This window comes from Vulpes vulpes, chromosome 11, assembly GCF_048418805.1.
Source record: "Vulpes vulpes isolate BD-2025 chromosome 11, VulVul3, whole genome shotgun sequence".
Classification (NCBI taxonomy): Eukaryota; Metazoa; Chordata; class Mammalia; order Carnivora; family Canidae; genus Vulpes; species Vulpes vulpes.
In genome coordinates this window covers 30,550,712-30,578,577 of record NC_132790.1, presented here as the reverse complement: position 1 = coordinate 30,578,577, position 27,866 = coordinate 30,550,712, and the positions used below count along the sequence as shown (strand labels likewise).

The following is a 27,866-nucleotide window of genomic DNA, read 5'->3' as shown; positions in this document are numbered from 1 at the left end:
ACCTTACAAATATAATTCAACTGACACACAAAAGGGGGAACTCATGTGTTCAAAGATAGTACCACAGGAGGGCAGACATAGGGCTAGGGCTTTCTGGCTTCCCAGCCCCCTTGCAGCTTCTTTTCCAGCCTCACACATATGTACAGACCATATCTAATTGCAGGGCTGCTTCAAAACTTAAAAAAAAAACAGACTTTTCAGGTCAGTGGTGACTCTGTTTCAAACTAGGGTAAATGTGCAGATTCCTTGCTCTGTCTCCTAGTGCTTTGTATCTCCACTCCTTCAGACCTGTCCTGAAATGCAAATAGCAAATAGCAATGTCACCTTTACAAAAGGGTGTCTTTTCTGTGTTTTCACCATTCCAGCATCTTTCACAGCTATCACTTTTTTTTTCCTTGCAGAAATTTATTAGAAAACCAAAGAGACAAAATTTTTTAAGCTACCAAGAATAACAAACAAGCTTTTTCTAAAGTAGGCAAAGGATCAAATTAAAAAGCAGCCCCTATAGCCAATGATGAGAGCTCTCTTCTGGAGAGTATCCCTCTTGCCCCCCAACCCAAGTTGTCAATGACACAGCACTGATTCTCAGGGAGGGCAAGTCTTGGGCCTTTTTTACTGAAATTTGGAAATAATCCTGAGTCATTTAGGGCCAAATTTGGTGAATGTGCTGAATGGCCAAGTGAGAGACAGTGAATTCTCCTTGGGATGGGAGAAGAGGGCTGGGCCTAACGATTTCTGTGAAATTCTTAGACATGAGTTCCCCACTCTGGAGAAGCTGGTCCCAAAGAGGGGAGAGCCCCCACAGTTTTGACCAATGGTAAAGCTTTGACATTTGTTTTTAACTTGGAGAAGAATTTAAAAAACAATGCCCACATTTGCTGAACACTTAATACATGACTTATACATACATGTGTAATATGCATAAACATAAAATCCTCATAGCTATCCCTTTAATCAGACATTATTATTAATTATTATCATTATTGTTTTATAGATGAGGAAACTAAAGTTGAGAGAGGTTAAATAACTCACTCAAAGTCATACAGTTAGGAAAAGGGCAAGCAGGACTCAAACCCAGATCTCATGGGGTCTAAAGGTCCTGCTCTCAATCTCCATGCTGCTCTGCATGTAGAACTTCTATAAACCACAACCAGCAGGGGACACTGACTGAGAAAGAGAAGGAAGAGAACATCTTAAATCTTTATGGGCATGTGTTTATGTCCCTAGCTGTCTGCTGCATTCATTTATTCAACAAATAGACATAAGTCCCTACTTGGCTTGAAACCGGGTGATTAGCATCAAGTATTGAGAGGTGAGCAAAACAAACCCAGTCTCCACATGGTCCCTCAAGCTAAGAGTCCATACAGGGCTATGGACGTTACACTTTGAAGCATTTTAAAAGAACAGCAACACGATCCCCAGTTTCACTTAAGAAAGATCTCTCTGGCTATGGGGAATTAGATAAGACTCCATCAATATCAGGTTGAAATGAGAAAAACAACAAAACAACAACTTGTATGAAGGAGGCCAATCCCTCCCTCCTCTGCCCCTCCCAGCATTTTGTTATTCCCTTTTTAAATGTTAAACAAAGTTGTTTTGCTCTGGTTTACAGGCCTGTGAGCACCATGAGGTCAGAGTTTGTCCAGTTTCGCTTCCCCAGCAGCAAGCAGATTGCCTGGCATGTGACCGGTTCCACAGCAACTTTTGTTAAATGACCAACTCCTTGTTCCCGTAACGCTGAATTACATTCATTACTATTTAAGAGATGAAAAAAAAAAGCCTAATCCAGAAAAGACTTTAAATGATACAGAAAAAGATGATTATGCATATCCTCTAACCAACAGTCCAGAGTACAATTACTTTTTGGCCTCTAGGCCTTAGTGAAATATGGCTCGTGTTTGCTATGGTCACTAATGTCAATCAGAGGGAAAGATTCATTAGTGGCCAACAGTGTAGGGGATGAGCGTGTGTTGATCCTGCTCTTGGTCATTCATTCCATGATAAAGTACTTAATTAATGGCATCTGATTTATCTTTGAAGTAGAGTAAAAATGATACCATTTAAATATAATAAAGTGGAAAATTGTGTTTGTGTTTATTGTTTCACTTGCAAGGCCAACTCTCAGAATTTCTTTCCTTTTGAAAAACCCTTTTAATATGTCAGGAGGCATAATGAGGAAATAGAAGTTAATCAAAAATTATGGTAAGAACCAAAATGTCAACATAGACGCAGCTTCTCATTTGCTTATTGTTGATCTTAATTAAATACTGCATATGTTCATATTTTTAAATTACATATGTATTTTAATCTATTCCCTTCCCAGTTTACAATTCCAGTTTTTATTCTGGGAGCTCTTATCTTGTATCTATTACTTTGGGAGGCAGCCCAGTCCCAGATCTTTGTGATAGCAATTTCCCGGCCACCAGGGCCATCTCCTCTGTGGGAATGAATGGGAATATGTTCATTCATTCACTCATTCATTTATTCAGGAGTACACCTGAGTTCTTCCTTTTTTCCAGGTGCTAGATTAGCATCTGGGGACACAGAACTGAGTAAGACACAGTCCTTGGTGGAGAGTCCATAGTCTGCCAGAGAGAGCAGACCAACCATACTCATGTTCTGTCATTATGTAGAACACTTTCTGAATGGGAAAACTTATACTGAAAAAACGTAAGTCATACCTGGTAGATTCAAAATGCCAACACCAGTGCGATTCAGTCCACATCACACTTTCCTCTTTCTGATGGCATTGCCAAAAATGCCAGAAAGGTTCTAATCCTAGACTACCTCCCTGGAACACTGAAAGGATGCTATGCATAATGGATTTGAAATATTTTAAAACCTGTAAAGTGCTGTTCCATAAGGAAGAACAGTTCTAACAGCAAGGCTTGTAAGGTACTCTAGAGTTCATGCAGGGTTGTAAGTTCCTTTACCTCATAGAACAGGCTGGGCTGAAAAATGTCATCTCCAGTTTTCAGGTACAAAAAAGGAGGGGTGACCAAGGGACTTACCCATGATGCACAGTTTATGGGCTGTAATTCATAATAATAATTCTCTCTGTTGCCATTGCCCTGATTTAATCAGATGGACTATTTTAAAACCTGCAGCTCAAAGCCTGGTGCATGACAGGTGTGCAATGAATATTCCTTGAAACTGATTTCCACCAGCAGTTTCGAACATCACCAACACCAATCCTCCAAGTGATAGGTGTCCTTCTGGGAACATCACAGAAGAGAGAAATAGAGTAGAAAGGATGTTTGACCTCCTTCCAATAAACCAGTGATGGTCCACTATTTATAGCAGTATGTCATGATCTGTAGTGAATTGTGTGTAAGTAATTTTTACTAATAATAGCTTATAACACCATCTGATTGATGTTTGCTAATGATTTACTTTTCTAAATTAGAGCAGATTCATGGTTACTTCTATAAAAAATGTTCCCCACCCCCACCCCTCTCTCTCATATCCAAGTATGCTTTTTTGGAAGAAGACAGGGGGCAAAGGTATAGCCAGGCAACAATGGGAATGGAGTCTTTTTGTTTGACTGGACCAGACAGGTCCCTGCTCACCCAGTAGCCGGCACCCTCGGTCCTGGAGTGAAGGAAGAGGCCTGAACAATGCAGAATAAGCTCTTGCAGAGACCCATCTGCAGAGGATAACCCTGTGTATATTAACCAAAGGATATCAGAAAGATGGCTTGTTCCTTGGCAGGTAGGGGAATGAGCCAGTGGAAGGTCCAGCCACAAGCAGCAGCATCACAGTCCCCACTGAGTCACCCCAGCATGGCTGGCAGCGCCGGAAGCAGCCTCCAGCCCTTCTCTGGGGACCAGATTGACAACAGCTGGACAGGATGACAAAGAGGCAGAGTCCCAATCAAATGTGGGAAATGTGAGGCATCAGAGACCTATAATGTTAGAGGGGAAACCGAGGCAGATCAGTAAAAGCAGGACTGGAGAATGAAGAAATGCTAACAGAATGAGGCCACATGGGTACAGGCTTACCTTGTAAAACTGTTTCCAGGATCTTTGGCAGCAAAACTAATTCTAGACTCATCTACTGGTAGAGAAAGCCGTGAATACCCTCCTCAGCCAAGGGGCACTGAGAACAGGATGCAGACCCCCTCCTGCCACCTTCTGACCTTTAGCCTATACTGACATTGTCCACACCTGACATGTTGCTCCCTTCCTGGCAGTGCCTTCTCCTCAATTCTCTGTTGGATCCTCTATTTCTGATTTCATATCGTTTCCTTTATCCTGGTCTACTTCCTTGTTTGGGGGAAAGGCATACTCCAGGAGCTTCCCGAGACAAGATATATAGAAAGGAAAATGTTTCAAAGCCTTGAATATCCTTTTTATTTTTTAAGATTTTATTTATTTATTCATGAGAGACAGAGAGAGACAGAGAGAGAGAGAGAGAGAGAGGCAGAGACACAGGCAGAGGGAGAAGCAGGCTCCCTGCAGGAAGCCGGATGTGAGACTCAATCCCGGGAGTCCAGGATCACACCCTGGGCTGCAGGCAGCGCTAAATCGCTGAGCCACCCAGGTGTCCCTTGTCTTATGATTCTTAATAAAGTTTTCTATAGCTTATTTATTGTAAGAAGACAGTATATAATACATATAAATTATGTGTTAATCAGCTATGTTACTGGTAAGGCTCTGGTTAACAGGAGGCTATTAGTAAAGTTTTGCGGGAGTAAAAAATTATATGTGGACTTTCAAATGTGTGGGGGGGTAGGTGGAGAGTGGTTGATACCCTAACCCCAATGTTGTGCAAGGGTCAACTATACTTCCCTCAGATTTTAGAGGGCGTCATTCCACTGTCTTCCAATTTCCAGTTGAGCAATCCAAAGATTTCCATATCCCTTATCCCTTGTCTGGTTCTAACTCCTCTCTGAAAACTTGTAAGATCTCTTTGTCCCCAGTGTTATGAAATTTCGCAGTGCCTCAGGTGAATGTCCTTTCATCCATTGTTCTAGGCACCCATTGAGCCCTGAAATCTCAAAACTCATGTCTTTCAATTCTTGGAGATATTCTTGAACTATTTAATTGATGATTTCCTTGCTCATTTTTTGTGTCTTCTCTTTCTGGAATTCCTATTAATTAGATATAGAATCTCCTGTCTGTCTCCCATTGACTTACCATTACTTTCATACTTTCCATTTCCTTGGGGGTTTTAATTCTTTTTTTGTTTGTTTGTTTGTTTGTTTGTTTTTCTCTACTTCTCCAGAGATCTCCTCAACTTTAGCTTTCAACCCTCATAATGAGTGTATCTTCCCTGAAAATTTTTCATGTTTCTGCTGCCCATGAGGACTCCATCTCTTCCAAGTGCTTTTACTTGGTTCATTCTGTGTCCACTTTTCATACTCGAGGCTCACCTGTGTGTCAGCCAGTATTTAAGAAGCAGAGATGAAAAGATGGGCGAGCATGCAGACGGGGCTGGTCAACCTGAGTGCTATAGTGGGAAGAGTGAGTTGACCTCTGTGTTGGGAACCCCTGTCATGGATCCCTTTAGTTCTTTCTTCTTGGAACTAGTCAGATTCTCCAGAGAAGATCCTCCCAATGCCTTGGGTGGTAGGCATTCCTCCTAAAATGTCCCTGTGCTAATCCCTAGAACCTATGAATGTCACAAAGGATTTTGCACATATCATTAAGTTAAGGATCTTGAGTTAGGGAAATGAAATTGGATTATCCAGGGGACCCACTACAATCATAATGGCCATTGTCATAAGGAGACAAGAGACTCAGAGTTAAAAAGGCAGCCCCGGTGGCGCAGCGGTTTAGCGCTGCCTGCAGCCCAGGGCATGATCCTGGAGACCCGGGATTGAGTCCCACGTCAGGGTCTCTGTGGGGTGCCTGCTTCTCCCTCTACCTGTGTCTCTGCCTCTCTCTCTCTCTGTCTTATGAATAAATAAAATCTTAAAAAAAAAGACATTATTAATAAAATAAAAAATAAATAAATAAATAAGGAGCTATGACTATGGAAGCAGAGGTCGAAGTGATGAGGGCCCACAGGCCAAAGAATCCAGGCAAGCTGTAGGACTGAAGAAGCCAAGGCAAACAGAACCCACCCAACACCTCCAGAAGGAAGACATCCCTACCAACACCTTGATTTAAGCCCATCCATCCCTTCATATACCTTGATTTTAGTTTAGTCTAGAACTGTAAGATCATAAATTTGTGTCATTTGATAATTAGAGCAGCAATGGAAACAAACCTAGCACAGGCTGATGCTGGGAGCTGGGGCTAGGACTGGGGATAGCCTTGGCTTTCCTTGGGCAGATATGTGCTGAATGTCTGCATTCAGAGTGATCCGCTGCCTCAACCATACCTGGTAGCCTTCAGTCCAAAGAAACTCCATTGAACACTCATCTTCTCTAGAAGATAAATCTCTGGTTTCTGCTGGGACAGGGAAGAAAGGCAACCTCCCAGAAATGTGGAGCCAGGGAAAGGGTCTAGGGATCTCACTGCTCCCCTCCCTTCAGCAGTACCTGGAGCTGCCAATCCCTGACCATCTATCTGTAGGTTCTTCAGTGGAAATCAGGCCCCCCAGCACTGAGTTTAAGCCGGGCTTTCTCCAGTCTATTGTCTATTGTTGCATACTTGCCAGCTGCTCAAATGCTTTCTCTTCTCTCCCATTCTCCTTGTCTTCATCAGATTGTGTCTTTCATGCAAAATGAAACAAACGAAGGGCATCTGTGTGGTTCAGTCAGTTAAACATCTGTTTTTTGCCCAGGTCATGATCTGGGGTCCTGCCCAGCCCCATCGTTGGGCTCCCTGCTCAGTGGAGAGCCTGCTTCTCCCTCTGCCTCTCCCTCTATGATCTCTCTGGCTCTCTCTCTCAAATAAATTTTTAAAATATTAAAAAAGAATTAAACAAACGAAAGATCCCAGTGGTTTTAGTAGAGTATCCAAGGGAATAAAGCTAGCACATGTGCTCAGTCCACCACCTTCACTAGGAAGTTTTCCCTTGAGGGTTCCTTCAAATTCAAAATCTGAGCCCATATGGGGAAGCCACACAGAGCTCACACACCCCTCTCCCTCACCATGGAACACTGGGTCTCTGGTTGCAAAGAATCAAGGTCTTCCTTTCTAAAGCCCTTCCTCCTGATTTCTGTCACATTGGCTCTAGGAGATTCAGGGCTATGCCCAGAGTGGTTGTTGTAGTTATGAATGAGCAGAAAGACTTCCCTATGCCTGTGAATAGCCATTATTCCTAATGCCCCCCACCCCTCAACCACCCTGGCCTGACCACTGCAGATGCTCCCTGGCTGTCCTCGTCTGCGAGGGCTCCCATAACAAATACCACAGACCAGATGGCTTAAACCACAGAAACTATTTTCTCACAGTTCTGGGGGCTAGAAGTCCAAGAGCAAGGCGTGGAAGGGGCTGGATTCTTTGGAGGCTTCCCTCCTTGGCTCTCCCTCCCACCCCCACTGCCTCTTCACAGGGTCATCCATCTGAACACACCCCTGGTTCCCATGTGGGTCCTAATCACCTCTTCTGACAAGAACACCAATTGGATTGAATCAGGACCCATTTTAGCTACATCACCTCAATGAAGATCCTACCTCCAAATCCAGTCACATTCTAAGGTCCTGGAATTTGGGGAGGACACAGTGTAGCCCACATCATGGGCCCTCTCCTGATTCTGGCCCAGGACTCTTGACTGCTCTGTGACCCTGCCATAACCGTGGTCACACATCTAGAATAGCAGCCCTGGACTTGCCACATTATTCATTTCTCCTTGTAAGCCTGGGCCATGAAACCAGTCCCGCCAGGATAGCCACAGACCCAGGCCCCCTACCTGAGAGCATAATGGGAAACCATGAAGCCCTTTGTGTTCAGTGTCATATTTTTATGTCCCCGCTGCTAAAGATATTTTTAAATAAAAATGAAAACAATATATACTGTATACCCGTATTGTATAGGACTCTAAAAGAAAAATTTTCATTTATTCCCTTGAAGGTCTGGCCTACTTCTGTTCACATTTCAAGTTTCAGTTAGAAAAGGAAGTAAGAAACCTTCGGACAATGGCTGCTGAAACCCTAATTAGATGGACCTTAAGAAAACGTCCACAGAGGGTAGAAACCTTCACGGGAGAGCATGTTATGGTGGATAAAAGCAGAGGTTTGGGAATCAGATAGAACTGCATTTAAATTCTGCTTCTACCACTCACTAACTGTGTGACCTTGAGCAAACCACTAAACCTCTTAGTTTCCTCATTTGTAATCATACATGGCTCACGAGGCCTCTGTAAGAAACAAGCGAGTTCAGGTACGTGCGGTGTCTACACAAGGTCTGGACAGGAGAGTGCGATGCTCCCTCCCCTACCCCTCGCCCCCCCCCCACCTGCGGAGCTCTGCACCCGCGCACCCCATCAGCCAGACTCCTCCCCACCTCTGTGCTTAATAAAATCCCCTTTCAGCCAAAGGAGAGTGTTTGTGCAAATCCTATGTTAATAGATTCCTTTGGCCAATTCACCAGGCAGGTTTTACATTTGAAAGAATATTTGACAGTTTCTCTCAGCCTTTCTCAGGGCCCCTGGGGAAGGTCTAGAAACCTCTCAGGATTAACTTCTGGCTCTTGCCCCTCAGACCAGCTCCCCGTGCCTGCTAATGCGGTTCTCCAGCTTCTCCCTTTCTTCCCTCTTCCCTCCCTGCCAGAGAAGGTAAAAGCAACCTTGCTGACAAAAGTTGGGGAAAGAAATTTAGAGGGGAAGGAGGGAGAAAATGAATATTTACTGAGCAGTTTTTGTTTTTGTTTTTTCCTGTGAGGTACTTGACAATAATAACTTCATTTAGTCTCCCCAACCACTGGTGAGGTAGACATTCCTTCTACCCATTTTACAGGTAAGAAAACTGAGACGCAGAGAGGTGAATTCACTAGAGCAAAGCCACACTAAGCGGCAGAGCGTGATGCAAGGTGTCAGTGAGGATGTCTCTTGGATGTTCCTCAGCAACCCTCTGAGCATCCAGTACTTTCTTTTTGTGTTATGGGTTCCTTGCAACTATGTCTTCTCTCCTTGATTCTTTGAAGCCAAGAGGGGTGCTTGATTGTTTTCCTTTCACATCCTCCATGATGCCAAGCACGCAGTAGGCACTTCGGATGTGTGTTTAGTGGATGAAGAGATAAATAACAAATGAACATATAAATCAATAGGCAACATATCGGGCAACCCGGGTGGCTCAGCGGTTTAGCGCCGCCTTCAGCCCAGGGCCTGATCCTGGAGGCCTGGGATCCAGTCCCACATTGGGATCCCTGCATGGAGCCTGCTTCTCCCTCTGCCTGTGTCTCTGCCTCCCTCTCTCTCTCTGTATCTCTCATGGATAAATAAATAAAATCTTAAAAAAAAATAGGCAACATATCTATGAATAAATGAATCTGGAGATGAATGGATGGATGGAAGGATGTAGGAACAAACATGTAAGAAAAAGTGAATGCGGCACATGGATGAAGTTGCATGGATGGCATGAAGGAGTCATAGATGAATGAATGAATGAATGAATATATTAATGAAGGTGTGAATTAGTCAATATAGACAAGTGAATGCATACTGAATAGACAAATGTATGAAAGTGACTGAATACATTAATACACAAATGAAAGAATATAAGGAGGAGTGAATGAATGAATGACTACATGAATGAACTGGTGGATGCATACATGCGGGAATGAATGAATGAGTGAATGAGCCAACAAATAGGGTATGAATGAGGGGCTGCTCCACCCCCTTGAGTGTGCCAGATCAGGATCAGAAAACCTAAGAGTCAGAGCACCAGCTGAACCGTCAAGAGGCAGGGTTCAAGTTGAGGCCGAAGGTCTGAGGGTGGGATTGACGGTGGGCACCCTTCTGTGCCCTTCTGCGCCCTTTGCTGGGGGGTCCCCTGGAGCATCAGCCACATCTCCTAAGCATTGGGCGCAAGCTGGTCGCCAGGAGCAGGCTGGCCCCAGCCAGTAGGAACTGTGGTCAGGGCTCCAGGCTCCAGGGCTTGACTAATCGCCTTCGCCCTTCTCCCCACTTCCCCCCAGCGCCCCGCTCCCCCCCAGCCCAGAGCACAGGCAGGCAACCACAAGTCAGGAAGGTGATCCTTGCACCCAGGAACAGCCAGCCTCCTTAATGAAGAGTCTGCTGCAATACCTTCGCAACGGGCAGCAACTCACAGGTTCGATTACAACAGGCTGAGCGGCTCCAGGCTCCCCAGTGCCGGGGCTGGCGGGGGCACCCAGCCGCCGAGCCGCCCGAGGTCCTGGCTCTGCCCGGGCTGGAGGAGCCCTGGTCTTCACCAACGCCCCGGCCCGCCCGCCGCTGCCTGATGGGCTCCTTTGCTCCTCTTTTCTCTCCACTTCAGAACCGGAGCCGAGGCAGGGTTTGGGTGACTGACACCTTCTCCCCCCTTGGCCCTGGGCGCTGATTCGTTCCAGATCGTGGCAAACCGGTATTTCAGGTCCCCGTGGCAACCCCGGGGCCCTGCCTCCCGGGGAGGATCGCACGTCTCCAAAGGACCCCGAGGAGTCAGGACTTCTGGGTGAGAATCAACAGCTTCCTCTTTGTTTCTTTGCTGCCACATTCAACGTGGGTCGCCGCCGTTTTCCGAGCTGAGAGGTTGATGGGGAGGGAAGGCCGGCCTGGAAGTTAGAGGGACCCGGGAAGAGGAAGGCTGTGTTCAGCCCTGGGCTGGGGTGGGGACCAGGCGAGGGCAGAAAGATTCCTAGGCAGCCACTTCCCACTTTCAGTTTTCACTCTGGTGCTGCCTGCCTTATGATGCCACCCTGGGGCAATGACCTCTGGCCACTGGAGGTCAGGGTGTCCGTCTGGCCTCAGACTTGGGTCAGTCATTGAAGTACTGGTCTGAGCTGTGCTGGTGCACCCCGAGGTGTCCTGGCTCACAGCCACAGCTGAGAGGCCGGGGAGGGGACCCAAGCAGGCCCCATGCACTCAAGAGTTGAGGAGGCCATAGTGTTCAGTGGGACATCCTTCATCTCTCCTTGAAAACTGTCTTTTTTCCAGAAAGGGCTTTGAACAGAGTCTGGGAGGTCTACATACCTATTTCCATACCTCCCTCTCAGCCACCCCCCCCCCCCCAACTTCCTGGCTTGTTTGAGGGCGGAGGCAGGAGGAGACAGACCTTCGCTGCTGTGACTAACTTCAAACAACAGCCACCAACAAAGATAGCGATGTGCAAACTACTGATTTTTATTGGACACTTTGGGGAATATAGTTGTTTGTCGGGAAATGAAAGAGAATGTTTGTGCTTATAAAATTATATGGAAAATCAATGCGGTGTTAAGTATATTTTTCAGTTATTTGAGTCAAGGACTGTTCTCCAGCCAATTCTAGCAAGCTCTGAGGGAGTCAGAGTTGTCCCTAAGCACAGCCCAGGAGGCTGAGCAGAAAGGTCAAGCTGCCAGTTACTGCTATACTTTTTCCCCAGGGAAATGCCCAAGTGGGCATGAAGTGACGGGGCCCATGCAAAGTTCCCAGTATGGTTGTTAGACTTCAGTTACCAGCATCAGTGCTGAGGCTGTGCTAGACAGAGTGCTCTGAAGTCTAGACCTCATCTCTAGTCTTCTTGTGCTCCAACCCAGGGATTCTGAGCACCAACTCCCTGTCACAGAGGGGAGAGGAGAGGAGATTCGAGCTATCTGAAATATGAGAATGGGAACTCCGTCTTGTCTCAGTGGTTTACCAGTTGTCAACTGTCAGAAGTGGGGCACTTGGTGCTTGGTCCTCCCAAGTGGCATCTGAGGGTCTGTCCAGGTCTGGACCTTGGACAAGGAGAAGGCCCTGAGATGGAGGGCACAGGAACAGACAGGGCATCCGCTCTTTGCAAAGCATTTGTCATTGTGTTATCACTGAAGATCTTTGACAGGAAGGCATGCATAAGCGTAAGAGGCCAAGCAAATTAGAACTTTTAGAAGCTCAAAAGTTGATAGGCAAGAAGTTACAACAAAACTCCCACTTATGACTAAAATCCTTTACCAGACAGTATTCCAATTATTTTGACACTGAATTGGGAACCAGACAGCCTGCTCTGCCCTTCTCTGCTGCATGGCTTAAGGCAAGTTACTGACCTCTCTGGGCTCCCTGACCCCTTTATCTGTATACTTTATTATAAGAAGCTCCTTAAGATATCTCCCTGCTCTAAATCCTGTGATTCTATGAGGAGAAGGTCTTACTGATTACTAGAAGTGATAGTTCAGGGAATGGAGAAGACTCCTGGACTGTTATGTCACTTAGTAGCTACGTGTCTTAGGTCACCAAGCCTTCCTGCGCTCCAGTTCCCTCATTTAAAAAATGGTTTTGTGAGTTTGTTTATTTTTCAGCTAACAGACTTGCAGTGAGAATTAAACGTCATGCATGCCAAACGTTGAAGGCAGTGCCTGTCACATCAGATACATGTTGGCTGTTGACATTACAAAAGTAGATGAAGAAAACAACACATTTAACAAAGTATCCTACTGCTCAAAACACTTAGGGGAATGGTTGTAAAAATAAATAAGAAATCTCAACTAATTATTATCAAAGACCAAAATGATCCCTTTATAACTTCATGATAAATATAACTGAAGGATCAAGATATCCACTGCCAAAAACCAGTAAAACAAAAGACGTCATATCCAAATTCTGTTGTTATTATTTTCTACTATGGATCAATTTCACCATCTGTGAAATGGAGGCAACAACCAAGGGCTGTTGGAGAATTAACTATTATAATAATTACAAAGGATCTTTCACACAGTGCCTGAGGCACTTGATAAATGGTACTAGTTATTATGTTGGCATTTATTATTCAAAATCCATAATTACAAAAATAAAGAACAAACAAAATCGAAATCTGTTTTTTAACATGATACTTGGGCCCTGTTTTCTCCACAAGAAAGCTTCTCTGTGCCCATCTTCTTTCATGTAGTCGTTCACTCTTTGTTTTTCAAAGTGATGGGTGGAGACAAGTGAATACATTCCCTGGATTCTGCTCAAGTATTAGAAATTTCTCAAGGCTCTGGCTATGTTGCAAACACCATCCTCAAATACTTATCTCAGGACCAGAACCTCCTTGCAAGAGAGCAGTGAAATTTGGGGATAAAATGTCCTTGGCTGACAAGACTCTGCCAGCTATGATTACCATGTATGGCAATCACAGTCCCAAACACATAATGCTAAATATTGGTGGTTAGGACAAGAACCACAAATCCCTTAAAAATAAAGGGGATGATTGACCCTCTTCTTTTTTGTTGTTGTTGAAGTATCATTAACATGCAACGTCATATGAGTTTCAGGTGTGCAACATAGTAATTCGCTAATTCTATACATTACTCAGTGTTCCCCACGATAAATGTAGTCACCATCTGTCACCAAAGTTATTGCAATATTATTGACTATATTCCCTATGCTATCCTTTTCATCTCTATGACTCATTTATTTTATAACTGGAAGTTTGTACTTCTTAATCCCCTTTACCTATTTCACCCATCCTCCCGCCCACATCCCCTCTGGCAATCACCAGTTCTTCTATTTAAGAGTCTGTTTGGTTTTTCTTTGTTTGTTTGCCTGTTTTGTTTTTTACATTCCACATGTAAGTGAAATCATATGATATTTGTCTTTCTCTGTTCTTACTGGTATAGGAATGGATGCAACAATATCCATTTTTTTTAAGATTTTATTTATGAGAGAGAGAGCAAGCATGCAAGCACAAGCGCACAAGCAGGGGGGAAGGGGGAGAGGGAGAGAGAGAAGCAGGCTCCCTGCTGAGGCAGACTGTTAACCTACTGAGCCACCCACATGCCCCTACACTATCCCTTTTGATGGTTTGAAGGTTCTGAACCTCACACTAGTAGCTAGATTCCCTGCCCCACGTCCGGCCTGAGAAGAGGAGTTCATGAATGTGCTGAAATTGAAGTCGATTTCCAAAAGAAGAGTAAAAAAAGTTCCAAAGTCTTTTAAAAATCTACCGATCAAAATTAGGTAACAAAAATATCTTTACCGTGTATTTTCAAATTTACTTTCAATACTATTTGCTGGTCAGTTTTGTCCTGTGATTTCTCTGTGAGCCTCTAGGGTGGGCTTCTTCTTCCTTTACTGGCATGGATACAGCATTCCTATCTCTCCCACCCATTCTCACCCACACACTTAATGAATTACAGTTCCCTTAGCTTTATGATCTTTCCTCCCGTGCAAAAGACAAAGGAGCAACAGGTTAATTTAAAAGCTCTTTCTTTAGGAAACAAGATATATTATGATCTCCATTATGAGGAGAGAAAAAGTAAAACCAAATTAATAAAAATAAAAATACCATTCTTAAGGGTAGAAATATAGTAAAATTTGGATTGTGGTTATCTTCACACGATGAGTGTAATTTTTCTGTGTTTTTTGTATTTTCTAAATTCCCAATGATGTATGTATATTATATTAAGTAAAACATTTTAACAGTTCTAAAAATAATTTATATATTAGGTAATAGTGCTTTTTCAGCACAGCATGTTTCTACTCATCAAATCAAATAGTAACTAACAACATTTCACCTTTGTGGTAGCAAATGTCTGACTGGCGTTGACCCCACTTTTAAGTAAATTTCAAAATGCATTTTGCATGTTACCACGTCCATGGTGTGATGGCAGTAGACAGGCACGCTCTGACTGTTTCGTCTTGACTTCAGCTCTGGGTTAAGGCTTACCTATAGGAGATTCAAACCCTCACAATCACCGGTCTGACTCAGCAGCTACTCTGTGTGATGGGCTCTGTGTGGAGCTCTTGGGGCTGAGGTCTGTGTTGAGACTTTCTTCGTGGGCCTCCAACACAGGTTGCGTATACATTTTCTTTTTGGATTTGTTAACAAAAATTTGGAGAGTTCTTTCTTGATTATAAGGCAATACATGTTTCTTATAGAAAATGTTAAATGTAAAGAAGATAATAAGACACCCCACAATATCATATTTCCTCAACTCAAAAATAATCACTGTAGGATCCTTGTGAATTTCCTTCATCGTTGTGTGTGTTATATGTATGGGAAACAGTTTAAGTAGTTGAGATTATATTGTGTTTATGTGTGTGTGTGTGTATATTATATATATATATATACACACACACACACATATATAATGCAGAGGATATATATCACCAGCATTTTCTAATACCATCATAGCTCTTTGTTATAGCAATGTTTGTGCCTGCACGGTAATACCTGGACCACATTTCATTTAGCCAGTCCTCTTTCCTAGGCATTTAGATCTCTTTACTCCCCAGTTTTTGTTAAGGGAAATAACACCATGCCAAACAGACATAACTCATATTTCCACCTTTGATTATTGCCTTAGTATAGATTGACAAAGTTGCAATTAATGGGTCAAAGAACACTGACATTTTATTTTATTATTATTATTTTTTAAAATATTTACCCTTCATTTATTTATTTTTAAGATTTTATTTATTTATTCATGAGAGACACACAGAGAGAGAGAGGCAGAGAAACAGGCAGAGGGAGAAGCAGGCTCCATGCAGGGAGCCTGAAGTGGGACTTGATCCCGGGACCCCAGGATCACACCCTGGGCCGAAGGCAGGCGCTAAACCGCTGTGCCACCCAGGGATCCCCAACACTGACATTTTAAAAACTTTTTATAGTCAAGGACAAATGAAGTGGAACAATAATGAGAGGGAACTATGTGTGTATCCAATCGGAAAAAGTGAAAGTATTTCCCGCATGCTTACAAACACTGGGAATTATTTTCTTTTTCACCTTTGATGTATTGATATACAAAAACTAGTCCTTTAATAGTGTTTTAATTTACATTTCTTTGATTATTAGTGAGATATAGCTCTATTTCATGTTTATTAGCCGTTTGTCTTTACTCTGCTAAGAATTCATGCCCTTTGTCAGTTTTTTCTCATCAATTCATAAAAGATCCATCTCTATTAAAGATATTAGGCCTTTGTCACTTCTATTAAAAATATTTCCTCAGGGTTATTTGCCTTTTATTTTTTAATGAATTTTTTGACGTGCAGAAATTTAAGCCTTATGTAGTCAATCTACTGATATCTTTAATTGTGATTTCTTCCCTTTATTATCCTTAGAAGTGCTTTCTCATTTAGAGATCAGATAGTCACTTGCAGCATTTTTGAGTTTGTTTTTATAGGAATATAAAAATAAAGTGTGAGCTGTGGCAAAGGATGAGTCCCATGAATTTTATCAGGTAGCTAGGGCTTCAAGAGGCTCTTTCTACCTCTTGCATCATTAGAACCAATTGAGCATTTGCTTTTGAGACATACCTCGTGGTTCTGGAGATGCAGGCGCAGGGTACAATAGCAAGTGGGGATCTGCAAAAAATCCGTGAACAGGGATTTTGAGTAAGTAGGCACGGTGTTTCTACTGTCATGTACTAAGTGCGATTTTAAATGTTAGTAACTGGGAAGTAATTTGGCAGCAGGGCCTCCTAAATGCTGGTCCTAAAAAGTGAGTCTGAGACAGTATGTCTGTGTGTGTGGAGACGTGCATGCCTCCCATCAAGCCCGGCCGCTGGAGGGATGCGGCTGTGGTCTCAGGTGGCAGATATGAAACCAAATGATTCTGAATTAGATCTTTGCTCTGGGTCACATCTGACCAACTCGATTTTCTCCTGTCATTTTGAGGCAATGATTTTTAGCTTATTTTGGACCTAGTGACTTCTGCACAGAGGAAGAAATCCTGGCCCTTGAGCAACAAGCAGCTCAATAGTAGTGGAAAAACATGGGCTTTGGAGCTCAACAGACCACAGTCCGACTCTTTGCTCTGCCAGTTCCTGGTAATGCGGCTTTGAGCCTTAGTTTCCTGCCTATGAAATGGGGATAAGCACCAGCTTGCGTGGTTTTTGTGACAAGTACAATACTTCATACATGGCAGATGCTCATTGCCTGGAAGCTTTGGATACATACTGATTTGCAGTATGTCTTTTGGGTCTCCCATGATAATGCAGAGGATTGTGTGTGTGCCAGTCCACCTGACAGGCTTCTCAGGTGCCACCAAGCTACCTGATTTCTCCCAGCCAAAATCGGGAGAAAGGATTTGTTTTCTTCAGACTGATGAACTCATATATGAGAAAATCTGTCAAAGGTATAAAAGAATCACATCCTGTTGTACATTTAATGATTTGCCTTTATTGAAAAAAATAAAAATCCAGAAAGTCAGAAGTGTCCTGAAAAAGCAGGCATGCCCAAAGTCCCCTTCACACTGGAAACTTTTTAGATCTTCCTAGAAGGTGGCTCTGTTTTTAATTATCTACATTATTATTTGAGCATAGTTTGCTTATGTGATAATACTGATTCAATATGTTACCATAAACAGTTACTTTATTATGGGAGGCACTAATTATTAATTCTTCTTTGGAATAATATTTTAAAATCCTTGTGGCTTTCTTAGGTATTAGATAGAATTAAATAAGAATATAATAATAACAAAGTGAAACTGTCGCTCTTTATCGAGTAACTACTAGGCAACAGGCACCGTACTAGTCCCTGAGGTAGAGTAAGGGGGGTGTGGGTGTGCTAGCAAGGAGAGGGAACAGCCATGCCAGTGAGTTAAGTCAGCTTTGCCATTAAGGAGTTAAGTCATACCGGGGAATAAGATATAGATGTGAATGTTTCAATGGCTATGTCAGATTTAAGTAAAACTTCAATCCCTGGCTGCCTTCTGAGTGTTTTAAGAAATAGTGTTATAATCCTTAAGTACTTATGACATACTTGAAAGGCAGTAAATAAAATTTAAGAATCAAAATGAAAAACTTCTTGTATCATTGCATAGAGTATAGAACCTCAAAAGTACAGGTCCTGTAAGGCCTCTGAGGAGAGGGAGGCCTTCCAGATGGCACCTAGATCTTTGTTCTATAAATGCAGGAAGGAGCTGAGATTACCAGGAAGGGGTCTCTGACCTCCTTAGGCCCCAGAGCCAAGTTAGAGCAGACCTCTCAGTTGCTTCACTTCCTGCCCAGTGCTCCTTCTTCCACACCATGGGAACGCATCCGGAATACCAGCACGCCTCCAGCAAGGGGGTGAATTCTGCTGAAGAGTCAAGACAGAATCGAATTCTTCATGTAACTGGGAGAAGTTACCTAGACTCTCCGATCCTCAGTTTTCTCATCTGTAAAACAAGGATTATAATAACCCATTTAGCTTTGGTGCCAGATAGGCTATAAGGAACACATGAGCAATGTTTGTGGGGGCCTCTTAGAACACCAGAGGGAGAGCTACACATGTAGTTACTTTTAAACCACCGTTAAAATGACAAAGCAGGGGAAATAGAGTCAACCTCTCTGGTTTAGAATAGTCCACACATCCTTCCAAGTCATGCAGATGATGACTCTGATTTCTATCTATCTTTGTTTCTAAATAGCAAATTAGATAGGAAAGTGCCTACATAGTTGAGAGGTCTTTATCTGATGCATTAGACCAGTGCCATAAAAAAATTTCAATCTACACAAAGGGAAAGGCATTGTTTGAAGGAGAAGAGCGGATAATTCTTAGAACATGAATTGTGTGTGTCATATTGTCATGCCCTTTGCAGCTTTAGGAGCCTTTTGTTAGTTTGAGAATAGAATAATGTAATATGTATAGGTTTACTCATAAAATTATCATGTTGGGAATTCTAAGTTTAAAGGTATCATCTACTCAGACAGTACTTACATATTTATTCATTTAATTTACTTAAGACAAACGTCTAGTGTGGTCACAAATGGAGTGGCCAAACCTGAAGGAAGCCCCAGCTCCCCATTGGTGCCCTGCTTGGAAGCAGTGGGCAGTGAGCTCACCACAGCATCGCCAGCATTAGTATAAGAATAAAAAGCCAGGGTTTTCTGGATATGGGGTCCTCACAAGTGTTAAGCAGATTCAGAAAGTACTCATTTTCCCAAAATGATCAAATGTGGTAGCGCGGAGGGAAAAAAGTATTTTCTAGAGACAATTTTTGCCACGCAGAACCTGGTCCAATCAGCTGCAGTCAAAAATATGTATTTCTTCTGACACATGCTTGCACATCACACTTCCACCATCCCAGCCCACCCTCAGCAGAGAATCTAGCAGTGTAGAAATACTTCCATATGCCAGGAGCTGGTTTCTCCATTTTTGCTGAGGGGGAATAAAGAAAAATGTAGTGGAGTAGCCAGCTTGTATATACGACTAAACGGTTTGCTGTAGCACATATAGATTGAGTAATAGCAGCCCTGAGAGTTAACCGTAAATAATCTTGTGAGCCTGTAGGCCCTGGTTCACTGATTATTGAGGTTTTGCCACAAAATGGCCTATTAGCAGGAATTTAATTATAATTTACATAGGTTATGGCAATAATCTAAAACAGGGAAAACATGGCTCAAGAATTCTGAATTTAAAAATATTTAAACTAGGACTTGACATACGGCAGACAGAGGTTGGTATCAGAAGTTATAGAATCTAGTCTCAACTCTGGCACTTGCTGGGCAATCTTGGACAGGCCACCATTCCTCTCTGGGTCAATTTTGTCAATGAAATATGGACACAATATGAATAAAAACACCTACAGAGAGAATTGTTGTACAACAAATGAAATCAAGTAAGCAAAAGTTCTTTGTCAACTGCCCAGCATTCTGCAGAGACCTGTGCTGCTGTTGCTGGTCATAGGCATGATGCAAAGAGCACTGACCTTTTTTTTTTTAAGTTTTTTTTTTGTTTTTTGTTTTTTGTTTTTTGTTTTTTATGATAGTCACACAGAGAGAGAGAGGCAGAGACATAGGCAGAGGGAGAAGCAGGCTCCATGCACCAGGAGCCCGACGTGGGATTCGATCCCGGGTCTCCAGGATGGCGCCCTGGGCCAAAGGCAGGCGCTAAACCGCTGCGCACCACCCAAGGATCCCCAAGAGCACTGACCTTTGAGCCAGGCTCTCTGAGTGCAACTCTGAACTCCACCTCTTTGCATTAAAACTCAGGTTTTCTGTTCATTGGCTTCAGTTTCTTTATATGTAACGTGGAATCATCAACAATGCCTATTTTGCATTTCTGAGGTAGTATACATGGAAGTATCTGGTAAACTGTGAAATACTCCCCAGGGGCCATACCTGCATTTGCTCTCCATGGCATTCTTCGTGCTTAGCACAGTGGCTAAGGCATTGGGAACACACAATAAATAGGTGCAGAATAAGAAAAAGAATGATTCTCATCTTTCATATTGTCTCAGAGCTCAGGGCACAGTCAGGTAATATGTTGTTTCCAACCGTAAAACCTCTTTCCAATTCCAGGGTTAGGCAAGCCACAACTTGTTTTGTTTTATATCTGAAGGGACATGTGCCTGTTTCTGCCCTTTCTGTTCTGCTCTCAGATTTGGAAATGTAATCAGAGAGAGGAGGGAATATTTGTCTGAAGACACACACAAAGCTCTCCTCTTTCCTTCCTATGTGGATATGTGTAACAGTCTGAAGATCCGCTGTTATCCCGAGGAGGCCCACTTGCAGAGTAGGTCCTGGAAACTTCTGCCTTCATTTATGAGGAGAGGGCCCACTGGAGGCAGAAATGGACACTGCTCTGGGATTTCAGGGCTCCGCTGCTTGCACTACACGCATAAGACTTACAAAAAAATGTATCATCTTCGTGATTGTAGATAAAAAGCCATCTTTGACCCAGTCTTGGGGAATTACTTCAGGGGGAAGTCAAATATTCTGACTTAAACATCTGAGTCATCGTTAAACAATAATTTTCTTTTTGACTTTTCTTCCAAATTTTATTTTATTTTATTTTATTTAAGATTTTATTTATTTATTTATTTATTTATTTATTTATTTATTTTATTTATGAGAGAGAGAGAGAGAGAGAGAGAGAGAGGCAGACATAGGCAGAGGGAGAAGCAGGCTCCATGCAGGGAGCCTGACGCAGGACTCAATCCCAGGTCTCCAGGATCAGGCCCTGGGCTGAAGGCGGTGCTAAACCGCTGAGCCACCTGGGCTGCCCCTCTTCCAAATTTTAATTTAAATTCTAGTTAGTTAACATATAGTGTAATATTGATTTCAGGAGTAGATTTTAGTGATTTTATTACTCACATACAACCCAAGTGCTCATCATAACAAGTGCCCTTCTTAATGCCCATCACCCATTTGGCCCTTTCTCCCCACCCCCACCTCCCCTCTAGTGACCCTCACTTTGTTCTCTATCATTAAGAGTCTCTTCTGGTTTGCTTGCTTCTTTCTCTCTCTTTCCCCTTTCCTATACGTTCAACCGTTTTGTTTCCTAAATTCCACACATGAGTGAAATCATATGGTATTTGTCTTTTTCTGACTGACTTATTTCACTTAGCATAATACACTCTAGCTCCATACATGTTGTTGCAAATGGCAAGATTTCATTCTTTTGGATGGCTTGGTAATATTCCATTGGACTCATATACCACATCTTTATCCACTCATCAGTTTGTGGACAGTTGGGCTCTTTCTATAGTTTGGCTATTGTTGATAATGCTGCTATAAACATCGGGGTGCATGTACCCCTTCAAATCTGTATTTTTGTAGCCTTTGGGTAAATACCTAGTAGTGTAACTGCTGGATTGTAGGGTAGCTCTAATTTTAACTTTTTGAGGAACCTCCATACTGTTTTTCACAGTGGCTACACCAGTCTGCATTCCCATCAATGTAATCAGAGGGTTCCCTCTTCTATCATCATTTCCTAATCAAAAATATTTATTGGTGGAAAAAAAATTACCAGAAAAGGGTCACAGATTCACAAAGACATTAGAAAACCATAATTAATGGAAAGATTTCTCCTTCAACTCACCTGACTCTATGCCTTGCCCCATGCTTTCAATATCTGTAAGAGTTGGAATAGCCTGCCAGACAGATGCTGTTCTCAATGATATCTTTACAAGTATCAAATTCCCCAATTTGATACTTGCAAAGATGTCTTAAAAGGAAATCATGAAATTGCCAAACGTTTTAGAGCCCTACCCCATAGTTTTTGGCAGTTGGCTCCATCTTCTCCCTCTTACCCCCAGCATTAGACATCTTTGCTTATCTGACTAGCAAAGTCAAAACATTCTTGTCTTTAGACAGTCCTGCCAGCTTCCCTAGGAAAGCCTGTTTGGGAGGTTTCTACATTGGCCACCGACATGGTTTTCTTCTGCAGGGGGAAAAAAAGAAAATTCTTTTCTTGTCACACATGGATTTGTACTTTAAATGGGCTGCATGCAACTGTAACATCATTTCATTTCATCTAATTAATGGCTATCGTGGGTAAAGTAGAGCATTATGCTTAGAATTCTATGCACAGAATAATTGCTCCAGATATATGTATAGAATGTTACTGATACATATAGTAATGGGAGTTTTGACAATACTGTGCTTTTAAAGCCTTTTAAGAATGCCGTGGGCATGTCTAAAATAAAAGCAGTGTGAAATGAGAATTTTAAAATGCTACTATGGGTATGAAATAAAGCTGAGCCTTAACCCTTGTCCATGCTGGATATGATATTAGCTTAATCCTCATCCTACTGTTTAACCTTAACTTAGATTTGTTCTTTCATCTCAAAATATATTTATTAAGCATGTGCTGGGAATGAGGCATACAGTAGCCAATGAGACAGGCACCTGACATTTTAAAGTTGCAGAACTGCCGGGAAAACTAATACTGAAGAAGCGACTACTGGTAATTCTGAGTGTTGTTTTTAAAAAAAAAAAAAAGTGAAGCCTAACATTCAGGTTTGAATATTCTCTTTTTTGGGACTGTTATAAATATCATCCTTAAGCTTATGCTTCTTCTCTGCCTGAAGAGTCCTGCCTGGCTTCCCTCTGAAGGGAATCTTTCAGACAAGTGTCGTGCTGTCTCACGTGTTCCCTGACCCCTACAGGCAGGTTTTAGGGGCTTTTCTGTGCTGTTTCCAGAACATAATCCAAGCCCTTTATTAAGAGGCTGTTTTGTGTCTTTCAAGGGCTCTGGGCCTGAAATCAGGTTCCTAGCATTGGAATCTGAGCTCTACCTCTTATTAGCTACATGGTCTTAAAGAATTAAGAATTGCATAGCCTCTGGCCTCGATTTCTCCATCTCTAAAATGGAAATTTATAATGGCATGTAAACCCTCAGGATTGTTGAGAGGATTGAATGAATTAATCATATGAAAAGCACTTAAAATAATGCCTAGCACGTAGCAAGTGCTTATTAAGCGTTGAGTCTTGCTGTAATAGCAGTAATTAACACTTTACATTAAGACTCTTTAACATAGGGATCCCTGGGTGGCGCAGCGGTTTAGCGCCTGCCTTTGGCCCAGGGCGTGATCCGGGAGACCCGGGATCGAGTCCCACATCGGGCTCCCGGTGCATGGAGCCTGCTTCTCCCTCTGCTTATGTCTCTCTCTCTCTCTCTCTCTGTGACTATCATAAATTAAAAAAAAAAAAAAAGACTCTTTAACACAGCTGTCTTCCTCAATAGATGATAAAGTCTTAGATTTCTGGGCTCTTCATTTATTCATCCCTCCGTTTCTGGTACTTGGCACATGGTCTGGCACTTAGTAGGTGCCCAGCCAGTGTTTGCTACATGAATGGAAGAGTGGTAAGTCCCCACTAAACATGATGCACAAAGTCCAGATCAAGGAAATGTAGGTCAAAGTCATTCGAGAGACTGGACCATGCCCCTATATATGATTTTGTTCCGTTTCTTGGCGAAGAACCAGTAAGCCAAAGTAAGTTAACTGTACCTTTGAGAAATCTTTTGATGGGCTCCTTGGCTCTTTTATTTAAAGACGTACTATCTTCAGGTTCCTTGGCCACCACAGTAAATAACTGACATGTCTTTAGATTCAGTCATCACATTCTTTGAATGAGAAAACAACCTCTTTTTTTTAATTATGCCAAGCCACATGCAGGAGAGGCCTACAACACAATGCAAATTCATTTTGTCAAGTGTCTCTCATCACAAGCTGCATCCCTGGCATTCAAGTTAAATAATAAATAATACAGGGTGAGGTGTTTGGAGGGGACAAAGAGGAGGGGAGTTAAAGGAGCAAAACAAAGAGGGAAGGCTATGAGAATGGAGAACCTGGAATCAGATTTTAAAGGGCCTCCAACTCTTCTTCCAGCTGTGATTGTTTGGGAATGTTCCAGAGAGAATGGATAGAATGGGGATGTGCTTTAGCAAATGGCATGAACAATGCCTTTGATTTCATGGTGATGACACAACCGTACTATATTTGTTGTGGTGCTTTGAAGTGCAATCCCATGCAGGGCTTCCTATTTGGAAAGACATCTCAGCAGACAAAATGCTGTCCCCTCTCTGCATTGTCCAAAGAGAATCAAAGCAGCCACTGGGGACTTCTGATGGGTACTGCGGAGTCACCCATGTCCCAGAGTTGGAGAATGAGAGGCCTGAATTTACAATAATGAGAAGTACACTTACTGATGTTCGCTGTCGACAGGCAGTATTGGAGTGCTTCGCGTAATCTACTTCAGGGGCCCGCAAACTGTGGCCCTTAGGCCCAAGCTACCTGGAGCCTGTTTTTATACAGTCCAAGAGCTAGAATGTTCACATTTTTAGAAGATTGTAAAACAAACAAACAAACAAACAAAAAAAAAAACAAAAAGCAGTAAGTATAAGAATATGCAATGGAGATCTTATGTGGCCCACAAAGCTGAAAATAGATACTCATTGGTCTTTTACAGAGAAGTCTGCTGACCCTGACTCTGTCTCATAATAAAGTCAATTAGATAATATGAGCATTCATTCTCCCCCTGATGTAATTTGGAGACTGCATCTTTGAAAGGAATAAGTACTCAACTGACATTGCCCAACTAGTCACTGCAACCACTACCCAGGAAACACCAACAGAACTACTTACAGGACTTGTGAAGACAACAGATGGGTATTATGGGACTGCTAGGGGCTGCAACAATGCAGAGAGCACAGACTCCTTTAAAAGGACAGTCACGGGCACCTGGGTGGCTCAGTGGTTGAGTATCTGCCTTTGGCTCAGGTCGTGATCCCAGGGTCCTAGGATCGAGTTCTGTATCAGGCTCCTTGTGGGGAGCCTGCTTCTCCCTCTGCCTGTGTCTCTGTCACTCTCTTTGTGTGTCTCTCATGAATAAATAAATAAAATCTTTCAAAATAAAAAAATTCTTAAAAAGACCTTCACAAGGCAGGTCAAGCCAATAGTGGCTCTTTAGGAATGGGTGACCCTTGATGCCAATTTTCTGATATTTCAAGAAAAGCCAGGAAACTAGATTTTATGCAAAAGCTCCTTAATTTCAAAGGCTGGCAACTGATTCAACATTTCAAAAATATTGTAAGGATCCAGAAAAACATGCCTGTGGGCTGAATACAGCCCAAGAACCTCAAGTTTGAAACCTCTGTGTATGACTGTGAGTTCATTTGGTCCAACTCCTTCACTTTATAAGTGAAAAAACTGAGAATTAGAGGAAGGGTGAGTCTTCCTCCTTATTTTTGTAGTTTTGTAAACAATGAGAGAGGGTTACTGAAAAGTCCAAGGTCACACAGCTAAGTAGAGACACAGGTGGGTTTCCAACCTCAGACTCCAGTCTTATTCCAGTACTTTCCTTTGGCCTTCTGATGTACTTAATCTTTGAGATGACTCTCCCAGTCTCCTTTACTATGCCTTGTGTCATACTTGGAGCATGGCTCTAACTGGATTAAAACTAAGATTCACACATAGCTGGCTGTGTCTGGCAAGTTAGTGGGTCATTGCCCCTTCTACTCAAGTTGGAAGCTGGCCTGAGTTAGACTTGCTTTCAAGTGGTGAATGGGTGGTGAATTCTAGGATTGCTGGGAGCAGAGGCTAATGAGGGAGAAAGAGATACAGGAGGACAGAAGTTTTATTTCTCTAGGTTGGGAAGCCTACAGGCTGCAGCTGGCAGCCATTTGTCACAAGGAACCTGGGAGATTTAGGGCTGTTGCTTGGGATCCAGGTGACTTTGAGTGAGAAGGGGATTCTCTGTTTCTGTAAGGAACACAGTACAACACCACTGAGGGCCTGCAGGAAGGAGCTCACTGCCTTTTCACACCTTGAAAGACCTGTGTTGCAGAACACCTAGAGCTACAACTCCAGATGTGGCATGCTCAGGGAAAGCCCTAGAAGCTGTGGGAAAGCTCAGGGGCTACCTTCACGTGATTTCAAAGCCAGTGCCAAGAAGTGAGCATCGTGCAGCCAGAGCACCAGAGAGGGCTCTAGGTGCACTCATGAAACACCAGGACTCCTGGGTAAAGGGCATGGTGGGGAGAAATGAGTATCTGATGGTCCTGCTCGTGTACACGTGGGGAGGAACAAGTAAATTAGGTACCATTACTGTTCCTATGGCCTCTTTTGTACCTGGGAAACTAGGTGCCACAGGATGCAGCTGCCTTAGAGAGACCACAGTCTGAAGCTTCATTACTTAAAGTTCAACCTCTGGGGGCTCCCAGGGGGCTCAGTCAGTTAAGCGTCTGCCTTTGGCTCGGGTCATGATCCCAGGATGGAACTCCTTGTGTTGGGCTCCCTGCTTAGCAGGAAGTCTGCTTCTCCCCTCCCCTCCGCCCCTCTCCCCTGCTTGTGCTCTTTCTCTTCCTCTCTCTCAGATAAATAAATAAAATCTTTAAAAAAAAGTTCAAACCTTAGACTAGCAGCATCAGGCTCATCTGGGAGCTTGGTAGAAAAGCAGAATCTAAGCCCTATGCCAAACCTACCAAACTCAAATCTGCACTGTAACCGATTGATTTGTGAGCACAGTAAAGTTTGAGAAGCTCTGGCCTCGGTATTACAAGTAACAGCTCTAGACAAATGTGGGTTTTAATCTGAGATCAGCCACATCTTTGTTGTGTGATATTGACCAAGTGATTGAACGTCTCCACCCCTCTATTTGCTCATTTCTAAAATGGAGATAATAGTGGTACTTATTTATAGGTTTGTTGTGATGTTTAATTGAGATACCACGTAAAGCATGGTGATTGAGGCATACACATTCTTAGGAAAATTAGCCATTGTCATTACCATTATGACTTTCTATAATTCAGAACTTGTCACCAAAGCATTTGTTAAAGAGGCTTCTCTAGCTCCCTGCCCACTACCTCCTCCCTCAACAACCCGGTGAGATTTCCTCCCACCCCCAACACAGCCTGCCAGTAATCATAATATGAAAAATACCACTGATATTCTTCAAAAGACTAAGAACTAAAAACACAGACCGGAGAGCATCCCAGTTATCCTCACTATGCCCAATAAGGCTGGATTCTATTGAGAAGTGAGGAAAGTCAGGCTCTCAAATCCATGTAGGGCCCTGGGTGTGGACAGCAGAGCTACAGTGCTTCTCCAAAAAAAAGTTCAAGCCCCTGGAAGTGGCTGAACGACTCTTAAGGTCTGGCCTGAAAGAAGGGTTTGGACATCTGATGCACATGGAGGGTTTACTGTATACTTGTACTCCTACTTGCTCCCCAACACCTACTAAAATGAAAGAGAAATAAATAAAAGGCACAAAACACAAAACTACAAAGAAAAAAATAATTGGAGCAGAGACAATAGGATTTTGGGTTTTTTTGTTTGTTTGTTTGTTTTTAAAGATTTTATTTATTTAATCATGAGAGACACACAGAATGAGAGGCAGAGACACAGGCAGAGGGAGAAGCAGGCTCCATGCAGGGATCCCCACGTGGGACTTGATCCCAGGTCTCCAGGATCACTCCCTGGGCCGAAGGCAGGCACTCAACCACTGAGCCACCCAGGCGTCCCGACAATAGGATTTTGGATCTATAAAGGAGATGGGCAAGAAATAATTGACTTAGGCAGACCTGAGGAAGTAAAACCAGAGTCTCAATGGTGAAAGCCTACAAGCTGTCTCATTTCACTGTAGAGCTCCAGGAAAGGAAAGGAAAATTGGGAGCTCAGGCACTTCAAAAAGTAAAGGGTCTGGGTTGGTTTG

The 27,866-nt window shown here is 42.9% G+C and overlaps 1 protein-coding gene across 3 annotated transcripts in view; it reads left to right on the top strand.

The window, feature by feature from the left end:
• Positions 1 to 27,866, top strand: part of TENM4 (teneurin transmembrane protein 4) — a 2,793,707-nt gene that overhangs the window by 2,025,943 nt on the left and 739,898 nt on the right. Inside the window, exon 1 of one of the 3 annotated variants that reach the window (XM_072726024.1) lies at positions 9,789 to 10,525. The exons of the other annotated variants lie outside the window; for them this stretch is intronic. The gene's annotated coding sequence lies outside the window, so the exon portion shown is untranslated. Of the gene's footprint in view, positions 1 to 9,788; positions 10,526 to 27,866 lie in introns of those variants that run through there. 3 annotated transcript variants of the gene reach the window in all.